The 11885-nt window shown below is 48.9% G+C and overlaps 1 long non-coding RNA gene across 1 annotated transcript in view; it reads right to left on the bottom strand.

Moving 5' to 3' along the window:
• LOC112484326 overlaps positions 1 to 11879 on the bottom strand; it is a 26797-nt gene extending 14918 nt beyond the window's left edge. Inside the window, exon 1 of the long non-coding RNA XR_003048004.1 lies at positions 7632 to 11879. This is a non-coding gene — a long non-coding RNA (uncharacterized LOC112484326). The remainder of the gene's footprint in view (positions 1 to 7631) is intronic.
• Between the last annotated feature and the right edge of the window lie 6 nt (positions 11880 to 11885).

The raw sequence follows: 11885 nt of genomic DNA, 5'->3' as shown, positions 1-11885 counted from the left end.
TGGTAGACTCTCAGCGCCAGGCCCTCCCCCATATGGCACCGGCGTCGTCCCACGGCGCCGCAGCGCCCCCTGGCGGCAGCCTTCAGCGGCCGGCTCTGGCCTTGGGCGCGGGTTGGCCCTTCCTGCAGGAGCGGGAGCTGGGATGCCCCAGGCAGTCTGGCAGGGGCGCGCCGCGGGAAGAAAGAGGCGCCCAAGGCCGGGCGGGGAGCGGCTCAGGGCTGGGGCGGGGAGCGGCTCAGGGCTGGCGCGATGAGCGCGAGGAAGTCGGCGGGCGTCTGGCAGTCAGCTGAGGGAGCAGCTCCCAGGCGGGCTGACCCTCACCACCTCCTAGAGGAGACTGGCCCTTCTAGAGAGGCCTGGGCTTCCTGTCCCCTGCTTCAAGCCAGAGCAGCAGCCAGGAGAACGGATGAGAGTGACCACACCCCCAACCCCGAGGTGACAGACCTTCCCGCTGCAGCTCTGCCCTGGAGAGGCATAGACAGTGGTTCAGTTTGCCCATCACCCAGTGGAGCCCACATTGTGCCCCAGTGGGCATAGGAGCAGGGAGATGGCTTCAGCATCGATTTTTTTTTTTTAAAGCAGAACAGTGTACAGATGGAAATGCCAGGGCTAAGGGTGTAGAGAAGGGCGGGAGCGGGGAGGAACAGAACCTGCCTAAAAACAGTGAGTTGGAGACAGATTCCTAGTCCAGATGCCCTGGGTCCCAATATGCCTGATCCCCCACCACCACCTGGTGAACTCTGCCCTTTCATCATCTGCCTCACAAACTGGAGACAAACTTTAGTCCCCAATGTAAGGAGGATGCCCAGACTGGGGCCTTAGGCAAGAACAGATCCTGGACAGCAAGAGCCCCAGATGGTATAACTCTCCCTGAATCTAAAGAAGGGAAGTGGATGCTCCCTCTGCTGGAGCCTAGCACCTCTGCTTCGACAGCAGCCCCATTTCTCCCACAAAGCGACTGGGAATTACCATCATGTTAGCAGGCCACGGGAGAGGGAGAGCCCAGGCCTTAGGGTATAGATGGGGAAACTGAGGCCTAGAGAGGAGTAGTACCTTGTTCTGACTCCTCTGCAGACCCCCACATTTCCCCCATCGCAGCACTCATCGTGCCACAGGGTCTGACTGACAATAATCACACAACTAAATATATAAACTAATATCAGTGAACATGCTTTGAAGAAAAATATAAAGGATAAGAAGAAGGGATGATAGGTGGTGAGGGAGTGGGGCTTACTGCAGGTGGGATCAAGGAAAACCTTTATGAGGAAGTGATATTTGAGAAAAGACCTAAATGAAGGGAGGGAAGGAATCTTATGAATACCTGGGAATCAAATGTTCCAGGCAGAGGAAACAGCAAGTGCAAAGACCCTGAGGTGGCAGTATACTAGGTGAGATTAGGAATAGTAAGGAACACCATAGTGGATATGGAAAGGGAGTGAAAGAGATGAGGTTAGGGAGGCAGGCAGGGGCCAGAACTGGAGGTCTGAGAGATCACAGAAAGGAATTTTTAATTTATCTTGGGTATGATGGGAAACAATGGAGGGGATTGAGAACAAGCAAATTATTTAAAATAATTGCTCAGACAGCCTTGAGGAAAAAGGGTTATGAAGACAGGAGGGGTATGGATAAGGGAAGAGACAGAGGCGATTAGAATGATCCAGGCAAGATGGTAGCGGCTAGAGCTAGGCTGCTGGGAATAGAGGCAGAGGAGATAGTTGGGTTCTGACATGTCCTGATAGTTGATTATGCAGAACTTGCCTATAGTTGAATATGGGGGCTAGGAAGGAGTAGAAGCCAGGGAAGAGGCCGGGTTCTAGATGTTCTGACGGTCCAGAAGGCAGGACTCACTAATGGCTTAGATATGGGGGATGAGAGAGAGGAGTCTGGGTACTCCAGGCTTCTAATTGAGCAACTGGGTGACCATGGCACCATTGCGTGCATCCCCTGATCCAACTCAGGCTCAGACACCCCCATCCCCCACCTCTTATCGTGACCCTTGGAACTCAGTCTGTAGCCAGCAGGACCCCTACAGCCATTTCTCCTCTTACTTTTTGCCCATCTAAGCTGCTCCAAAGGATCCCACTGAGAAGGCTCCTTCTTCAATCCCTGTTCCTGGAGGAATGGGCAGGAAGGTGTGCAGTGGACAGTCCAGCTAAGACCATGTGGATGGGGGAGGGGCACTCCCCAAAAGAAAACTGGATGGGTGTGGCTAGTACAACAAGCAGGGGAGGGCCTGCCAGACAGACACAAACAGCCTGTGCCCCCTGCAGGTGCACACGTTAACTGATGCCCAATGAATACACACTGTCTGGGGGAGGGGGGCTAAGGGGTAGCTAATAAGACTATGCCCATTCATCGTTGAAGAAACTGAGGACCAGGGAAGTAGATGTCCTAGCCAATGTTTCTCAGCTAGACTAGGCTGGCCTCACCTGGAGCCCCATCAGTGGACAGGTGGTGGGTGGGCTTCCCCAGGTAGTTCCCATCCTACAGAATGACAAGGTGACTTGTGTTCACTCTGGGACCAATCTGATGGACACTGGTGTCTTAGACTGCCTCTACTCCTCCTGCCCACCTCCTGGCCAGCTCCACCTGGTCCTCTGGCCTTGCTAGGCTCCCTGCAGGGCGGGCTCAACATCAGCCCAAGGGTGTTGGCCTAGTGACCAGTACTAGGGGTGGAAGCATCAAGGCATAAATCCTGACACATCTGACAACACCCTGGGGCAGGCACAGAGGCCCTCTGTCCCCTTCCTGTCTCCACCCTTCCTGGTGTGTTTCACAGGGTCAGAGTAGCTGGGGTGGGGAGGACAAGTACATAAACCTTGGCCCCTCCAGGCTGGACCAACCTTGAGCTTCCAACCTGATAAATGGACTGAGAGGAGGACAAGGCCTACCCCAGCACTGACCTTTTAGGGCTGGAGTGAGAGAGCCACAGAGCACTGAGCTGCACTGGGGACCCTCGGGGGCCTGTGTGGAAGCAATAGCAAAACCTCCTACACACCAAGGAGCATACAGAGAGGAACCTGGAGCAGGTACTTCAGGTATAGAGGTGCAGAAAGGTCACAGATAGGCCCTAGCCTGGGACCCCACCCCCACCCCAGCTGCTGCCATCACTACCACCCAGCCACATTCCTTCCTTCAGCTCTGGTTCCAGCCTGCAGAGTTGGACAAACTCTGATCACCTGAATGGCTGGAAAGGACCTAGCCTTACTCTCAAGCAGCTCATGGGCAGATGGGGGGAGTACACAAACATGTTTGTTTATTCATTCTACGAACATTTATTAGTGCTGACTTAATGCTGTACTTGGTGCTAAGTGCTAGGGAAGCACAGATAATGAGTATGTGAGTAAATTCTGAAAAGGGCTACCCCACAGGGATGTGTGAGGCAGTGGGGGTACAGAGCAGGGATATGCCAAGTCTGTGTGCAATGATCAGAGTGGAGCATTGCAAGATGAATAGGAGTTTGCCAGGCACTCCAAGCACAGGGAACAGAATGAGCAGAGGCATGGAGGTGTGAAGATGCTTGAAGGGAGCTAGAAAGGGCTAGTGGATGGGGTGGCTGGAGTGCAGGGAATGGACAAGGAGTGATGCCCATCTGTGGAATCTGAACTTGATGCTGAGGAGATGGGGAGTCACAGTGAGATTTACACAGGAGAAGGGACTAAAGCTGCCTCCTCTGCTAGTTCAGCCTCAGACACCTTCCTCTCACCTCCGGACATGGCAAGCCAGGACACTCAGAAAAACCAGGTATCCTGCCCTTCATTATCCCTGGCTAGACTACTGTGTGGCCTGGGCAAAATATTCAACCTATCTGGGCCTCCGTTTCTGCATTTGTAAAATGAATATGATCATGGAAAGAAGAATGAGTTTGGTAAATCAAAAAGACTACACATGTAGCCCATCTCTCTCAGAGGAGGCAAGGCAGACCCCACTCCCAGACCACTTGCTAGCCCTAGGAATATCCAGGCAAGATCTCTGAGGGCCAGTCTGAACATGGGGTTATAGCTCAGGTGACTGCCAGAACCCAGGCATTAGAGATCAGAACGCCCCTACACACAAACATACACACACACACATATCCAGAACAGTAGCCACCTACCCCCATCTCAGATGCACTCCCACTCAGGTTCACTCGGCCACAGAAACAAAAGAAAGGACCACTGATACACTGTAGGCCCCATAGGGTAGCACTTGTCGTAATGTGCTCGGGAGAGTCCGTTTACACCCACTGTCTCAGACTATCTACAGTGCTTCACTTCTCACTCAAGTGTGCAGATCTAGACAAATTATATGGTCTGCTGCCTCATACTGGACACTTGTTAGTGTCATTTTTCCTCTTGAGAGGGTTTCTCAACCACCGTGTGTACATGCATGTGCATGTTTGTGTGCATGTGGTTTGGGGTGCATTTGCATGCATGTTTGCATGTACATGCATTTGTGTGTGCACGTGTGCATTTGTGTGGACCTATGCACATATTTGTGTACGTGTGCATGTGCCAGAGGTGCCTTTGGCAGTCTAGAGGAACCTGTACGTTTTTAAATGCCAATTACATTGAAATTATATAATTATCAAAAATCCTAAAAAGTCTAATATGGCACTATGTGGCCTTCTTTCTTAACACAATGAATAATGTGGTCTAGCAGCAGCTCTAACACTCATGGTGATTTAAAAGTACTGATGAGGGTAGCTTCATAGCACATCTGCTTTACACACAGAAGGTCCTGGTTTCACGGCCCAGGTGGAATCACGGACCATACCCCAGGTGCACTGGCTCCGGCTGCGCCTGGCCCCGAGTGCACCTGGGAGGAGTTGCCCCGCCTTCAGAGATCCAGTTCTTAAGGGGAAACGGCAACATCCATAGGTTAGGGGTGGAAGTGGGGGTGGGAATTAAAGGAGGGAGGGGATATACTGATGAGCATAAGCAATATTTTGAGATATGTGAAATGTGATGTGAACACAGTTAATGCTACTGTGGTTTGTTGCCTGCATAATTAAAGGAAATGCTATGTTTCTATTAGGAGTTAGTGACAAACAAAAGATGTCATTTTTGCACATCTATACTCATAATCCCCTGATTTCTTTTCAGGTCCTGGGAGCAGCTCTAGGACCCAGCCCTAGCTCTGCCCTGCACACACCACTCCCCCATCTGCACCTACGCAGCAACCTGCAGTTCTGTGAGCTACAGTCAAGTGTCGCAGAATACATTCATGGCTTAGAGGAGCCTCTGCAAACCCAGACTTCACTTCGACCCTGGGTCGGCTCCACAAAGCTCTAGGGACAGCACCCAGTCTTCTTGCCCACCTCCTGCAACTCGATTTTGTACATGCACCCCTACTCTGCACCTCGGAACTTCCACTGCTTTCAACACCTCACAACTCAGTGGCCTTGTGCATGCTGGTTTCTCAACCTAGAATGCCCACCCTGCTTCTCTACTTGGGTAACTCTCCCTGGACTTTCAAAGCCCACAGGAGGCAACACATCCTCCAGGAAGACTTCTCTGGTGCCAAGGTAACAGCCCCTCAAAGTGTCCACAGCCGCCTGCACCTTCCTCACACCATTGCAGCGACTGTCCAACTCCCACCAGACTGTGAGTGTCCAGAGGCTGGGTAAGACAATTCGATGAGCTATTTTTCTTAATAGACTATCTTTCAGAGTAGTTTTAGGTTCACAGCCATATTGCATGGCAAGTAGAGTTCTCCTATACCTCTTCCCTCCACACGTGCACAGTGTCCCCTAGCATCAATATCCTCCACCAGAGTGGCACATTTGTTACCATCGATGAACCTACATTGACACACCATCATCACCTAAAGTCCATAGTTTACATGAGGGCTCACTCTTGGTGTACATTAGGTGAGTATTAAAAAATGCATAATGACATGTGTCCATATTTATAGTTTACAGTTTCACTGCTCTAAAATTCCTCTATGCTCCACCTATTCATCCTTCCCTCCCCCCAACTCCTGGCAACCACTAATCTGTTTATTGTTTTCAGTTTTGCCTTTTCCAGAATGTCATACAGTTGGAATCGAACAGTATGTAGCCTTTTCGGATTGGCTTCTTTCACTTAGTAATGAGTTTAAGTTTTTCCATGTTTTTTCATGGCTTGGTAGCTCATTTCTTTTTAGCACTGAATAAAATCTCATTTTCTGCATGTACCAGACTATCCATTCACTTACTGAAGGTCATCCTGGTTGCTTCCAAGTTTTGGCAATTATGAATAATGCCGCTATAAACATCTGTGTGGTTTTTGTGTGGATGTAAGTTTTCTACTCATATGGGTAAATACCAAGGAGTGTGATTGCAAGACTGTAAGGTAAAAGTATGTTTAGTTTTGTAAGAAACTCCCAAACTGTCCTCCAAAGTGGCTATACCATGTTGTAGTCCCACCAACAATGAATGAGAGTTCCTGTTGCTCCATATCCTCACCAGCATATGAGGTTGTCAGTGTTTGAGATTTTGGCCATTCTAATAGGTGTATAGAGGTATCTCCTTGTTTTAATTTGTATGTCCCTGATGACTTATGATGTGGAGCATCTTTTCATGTCCTTATTTACCATCTGTAGATCTTTGATGAGATGCCAAGGTTGTTGGCCCATTTTTAAACCAGGTTATTTATTTACTGATTGTTGACTTTTAGAAGTTTTTGTATTTTTTGGACAACTGTGTTTTTTCAGCTATGTCTTTCACAAACATTTTTCTCCCAGTTTGTCCCTTGTCTGCTCATTTTCTTGAGCAATGAACTTTTGCAGTCAAGAAAACCTAGACTCAAATCTGCGATGTTATGCAAGTCACATGCTTTCTCTAAGCCTCAATTTCCACCTCTGTAGAGAGGAAGAGATGCCTCCGTCCCAAGTGTTAGTAGGATGAAATGATATCTTAGTGATGCAGAGCCCCCAGGCACAGAGGCTGCTGGTGGAACTGAGTCATCTCTGTTCTCTGGGTGGTCCCTTTGCCCACAGTCCCGCCACTAAAGCACTTGGCCATTAATGGTGGTCCCATCCATGGCAGAGGAGGCCAGCCCAGGTCAGTAAGTCCATTTGCTAAGAAGATTCTTGTGGGTGGGAATTCTTGGGCCCACAAGTAGGGCAGAGCCAACCCCAGGAAGAATATAGCCTTGGGGGCAGGGACACGCTTGCTGTTCAAGGGATGGCTGGCCACTCTGCCAAAGTCAGGGCACCACCTAGGCCTCATCCCTCAAGGACCACTCCTCACTCAGCATCCAGTGCTCTTCCCATCTGGCTTCCCTCAGAACTCCTGCTCCTGCTCCCAGTATACCCTTCCCTCCAACCACACTGGGCCATGGGCACGGCCTCTAGTGCATCCCATGAAGTACCATGGCCCTCCTTGCTACAAGAAACATCTTTCCCCTGTGGTCCACCTGTCCAAATCTATCCTTCCCTGTTGGTAGTGGGCAGAGCTGCTGAACTAGGGCTGAAAGCCACAAGGGGGCACCATTGCCCTGAAGATGTATCCTAACTCATCTAAAATGTTAGGAGCACCCTCCATCCTACTGGTTTGTAGAGCAACAGGAAGGGGAGAATGCCTGTCTCACGAAATCATGGAATCTGGACAAGACAGAACTTCAAAGGCCCCACCCCACGTCCGCACCTCCTAGGCCCAGCTCACACACCTCCAGTGCCAGGTTGCTCACCTTCAGCTTCCCAGCCCATCACAGGACAGCTTTTCCTGTAAGAAAAGGGCTTTGCAGTGATCTGGGTCTATTTTGCAGAAACCAAATATTTTAAGAAAACAACTTTACTTTGGGGAAAAAAAAGAGAAAGCCTGGGGTTTCCAGAAAACCTCAAAACTTAAAAATTTATGTGAAAATTCTCAATGTTTACATGTTGTCTCAAAACTCTTCTAAATATTATGCCATCCTTGCAAGCAATGGAGCATGTGGACGTTGGCTTGCCAGATGGGGCCCTGGTTTGTGTGGCTCAGTGACTTAGATGAAGCAAGCCTTTGTGCCTGTGTGGTGCTCAGACACCCCCACCTGCACACAGACCAACAGCATCACATGCCCCTCAGCTTGGCACATGTTTGGAAGTGAGAATCGATGGCCACTCAGTGGCCACTAAAGTGACGACAAGCAGGGCCATTCCTATTTCCATTCCTTGGATTCCAGACAGCTTATCCTTCCTTAGGAATAGTTCCATATGAGGTGTCAGGTTTACTGTGCTGCATTAAACAGGGTGGCACCCCATTGTTTTGTAGTGTTTCACTCAAGCCCTTGTTCCATCCACCTTTAGGCCATTTCCACACCCTATGAGGCTGGTTGCCTCTGGGTCACATGGTGCAGGTGTGTGAAGTACCAGTGGGTCCCAGGGTCCTGAGCCAGTTTCTCAGCTCCTTCACTGTGGAGCAGGACCCTGACCAAACCCTATGCTGTGCTGGGGAGTCAGACACTCTGCAAGTCCCCAGATAGTGCTTCTTGGTGAACAGGCCATCTACCCCAAGGTGGAAGGGAGACAAAGTTGTCGCCTTGCTTCCAAGTGTCCAGTGACGTACTTAGGTTCAGTGTTCATCTTTGTTGCATTCAGAGGCATCAGTAGCCAGACCTGCTTTGGTGCTTTGGTAAGTGGGTGAACATGCTCTCTGGCCCATGTGTCACCCCTGGGACTTGCTTAATGGGATCTCAATGCATTGTGATTCTAAAACCTACTGGTAATCTCCTAGTGTGGCTACAGTTAGTTTGGGAGGATACAGAACTCTAATAGCTGATGGGATTAAGGTGAACACTTAGATGAACACTAGAATGCTTGAACAGACTCTGTGAAGCGGTTGCACCGCCTTGACTTGAATCTATTATGAGGACAGACACCATGTCTGACTAGGGAACGCTTCCCCTGCTTACCTGCAAAACAGAAGACATGTAAATTTATCCTTCAGGCAATATTGGATACTGGTGGACAAAACATGTTAGAAAACTAGCAACTAGTCAGTTTATTTGAGTTTTGGAGGACACATATTCCATATCTGGGAACACTGCTAGCTCTTACTCATGAAACTGATCAAAAGAAGGCCTGAAGTCCTCCTGCAAACTGGGGCTTATGACAAAGCCTATGAGTGCCACCCAGGAGTGACCACTAGGATTTGGGTCCAGAAATTTTCCATTTGAGAGACAATTACACGTTAGACATGGACCTTGACTGGGACTGCTCTTCTGACTGAAAGCTGTAAAATAATCTGAAATACCCATGTCTTGGGTGATGTTAAGGAAATACCCTAATGGGGAGGGCAGTGTCCAGAAGAGTTCTGTAATAAAATGAAAAAAGTTTTTGCAGGAAGATGCTACCAGGGGAATGCTATAAGGTACTTGGCATAATCACAAACAAAAAGATTTCTCCCCTATGGCTGACTTTGGAATCATCTGAGGTTCTACCTGAGGAGCTGCAAGATCCTATAGTCATTTGGGTGATACCCTATGAAAGCTCTTGATCAAAAAAGAGCTGTTTGGTTTATGAATGGTAGTTTCAAGGTATATGGACAGCATCCTGTTGGAATGCTACCTCTGATGGAAGAAAGTAAAAACAAGTTGGCAGAGTAGGCTGACTTGCATGCTATTTGCCCCATGTTTGGTTTTTCATTGACTCATGGGTGATGGCTAATGGTGTGGTCTGGAAGAAGGGCAATGAAAACCTGGTCTACTAAAGGGATGCCTATGTGGACCCAGCTCTATGGAAATCACTAGGGGGATTTGAGGGGTGCATTAAAATAGGACATGTTGATGCCCATCAAAAGAACTCCCTTCTAGGATCAGAAAGTGATTGGAATTAACAAGCAGGTGGCCACCCTGGTCCATGAAACAAGTGGAAATTTGGAGGCAGTAGCAATGCAGTAACTGGTTGAAGCTAGACATACTCTTCTTGCCTGCTCTGAAGCACAAAATGTCAACAAGTGTCTTGTCAATTAAGAGACAAAAACTACAGATGGCCATGAGCAGATTCCCCAGGGGAAAGTTCCTGCCCACTGCTGGTGAATGGCCTAATTATGAAAGCCCCAGGACACTGCGAATGAGTCTGGACTGAGTTTTGTATGCCTAGCCCAGTGGTTAGTGGAAATGCCCACAATATTGTCAAGAGTTACCGGCACAGGAGATAGTGTGCCAATTTGGACTGCCAACTCACATTTCTTCAGACTAAAGGAACATCCTTTACAGCCCACAGGGTCCAATAATGGGTAGATCTTCCTTGGGATAATAGCTAGATAGAAAACTAGAACTGGCAATTGAAACCCTGGTCAACTAAGGGTGGAAGATATGCAGGCTGACATGTGATCACAAGTGTGAGCTCCCGCTCACCATGATGGGGGCCTTTGGAACATGTCATATTAGTTCAGACCTCCAGAAAGTACAGTAAAGGTCAGCCACACTGACAGTATATTACTGAGCTCCAATAAAAATGCTGGACATCAAAGACTCTCTGGTTGGCAACACTCTGTGCTGACTGCTACTAACCTCATTACAGAAGACTGATGCATCCTGAGGACATGGGAGTCTGGCATTTCAAAGTAAGGATGGTTATGGGGACCCCAATCTTGTGTCTGGCAATTGAAGTGATGGTCTCATAAGGATTAGTTTCCCAAACTATACCTTGCCAAACTCCTTGCAAGGCTAGAATTCTAGAAGCACTGAACTTTGTAAGATATGAGATCAGAAGGAAAATTGTTTTCTGAGAGCCCTGGGTGAGCGGGCACTAAGCTGGAAGCTTTATGTGTCCTGATTCTTTTGGTATGGCAGCCCTGTGAGGGAAGAAATGTAGGGATCTGCTGAGGCAGATGAAACCCAGGGAGGTGATGTCACTTACCCAAGGTCTCACCAGAAGTACCTGAAGACCTAGGGGAAGGACCCAGGACCCAGGAAGTCTGTTGTAGGCCTGATGGGGCCTCTGCCAGCCAGCCAAGTGCTACCCATCATCTCTTGCTGGTGTCCCCAACCCGCCTCTTAAATGAAAGTCCATTCCCTACTGATCTCTGCCCATTAAGTGACCATGTCTGACAGATTTGCTAGCTCTGGTTTTCCTAAACACCAGAGAAACAGAAGGAACAGAGGCAGCTGGGCCAATGAGAAAGAAGTCCTGGCTTCTGCCACGTGTCCTTGGGGCCAGGGCCAGTAAGGAGCAGGGATGGATAAAAGGGCATGAGCTGTGGGCCTTCCATGGCAGGCTTAAGGCCACAGGCTTTGAGGTTGGCTCATACCTGTGGTTAAAAAGTTTTATTTAATCACTTCTTAAAACTGGGAGATTTTACATCTAAATGTACTTTGGGAACTTGCCTTGAAGAGTGAGAACATCTGGCCATCTGAGTCCAGGTCCCCAGAAGGCAGCAGTTGCCGGAGCTGTGAATCACCGACCCTCCACACAGGGCATGTGCACCACACACTTTAATAGTTTTCACATCACAAGCCGGAGCAAGTGGCACTGTGAATGTGCAAACACACATACACATGCACTGCTGTTTCGGGACCCAAGTCTTCCCTTCACCAGGTATGAAAGACTCTGAGACTATCCATCCTACTTCATTTTTTAAATGCTGTCTACCATCCACTATGTCCACTACATACAAGACCCATGGAATGACACACTGCTTACATTCTGAAATCCACTGGCTTGAAGAAAGAGGCAAGGGCAATGGCAGAAGTGAGCCTCAGACCTGGGTCCAAATGTCCATGTGGACCTCGGCATGTGCCTTCTTTCAGGCCTCAGTTTCCCCACTCCTCCTTTATCCCAGCCTCAAAGCCCCCAGAAACCTATAATAGAGACAAAAGATGAATTCTCTCATCCTTCAGGTTTCTGCCCAAGTCCAATGTATAACCTGATGTGCTCAGGACTCAGTGACAGGGACCAGTAGTAGAGTTGCTGGAGAATGTGACATACCAGCCAAGGTC

The sequence above is a fragment of the Pteropus alecto genome, unplaced genomic scaffold, assembly GCF_000325575.1.
Source record: "Pteropus alecto unplaced genomic scaffold, ASM32557v1 scaffold75, whole genome shotgun sequence".
NCBI classification, from domain to species: Eukaryota; Metazoa; Chordata; class Mammalia; order Chiroptera; family Pteropodidae; genus Pteropus; species Pteropus alecto.
This window is presented reverse-complemented; position numbering and strand designations above follow the sequence as displayed.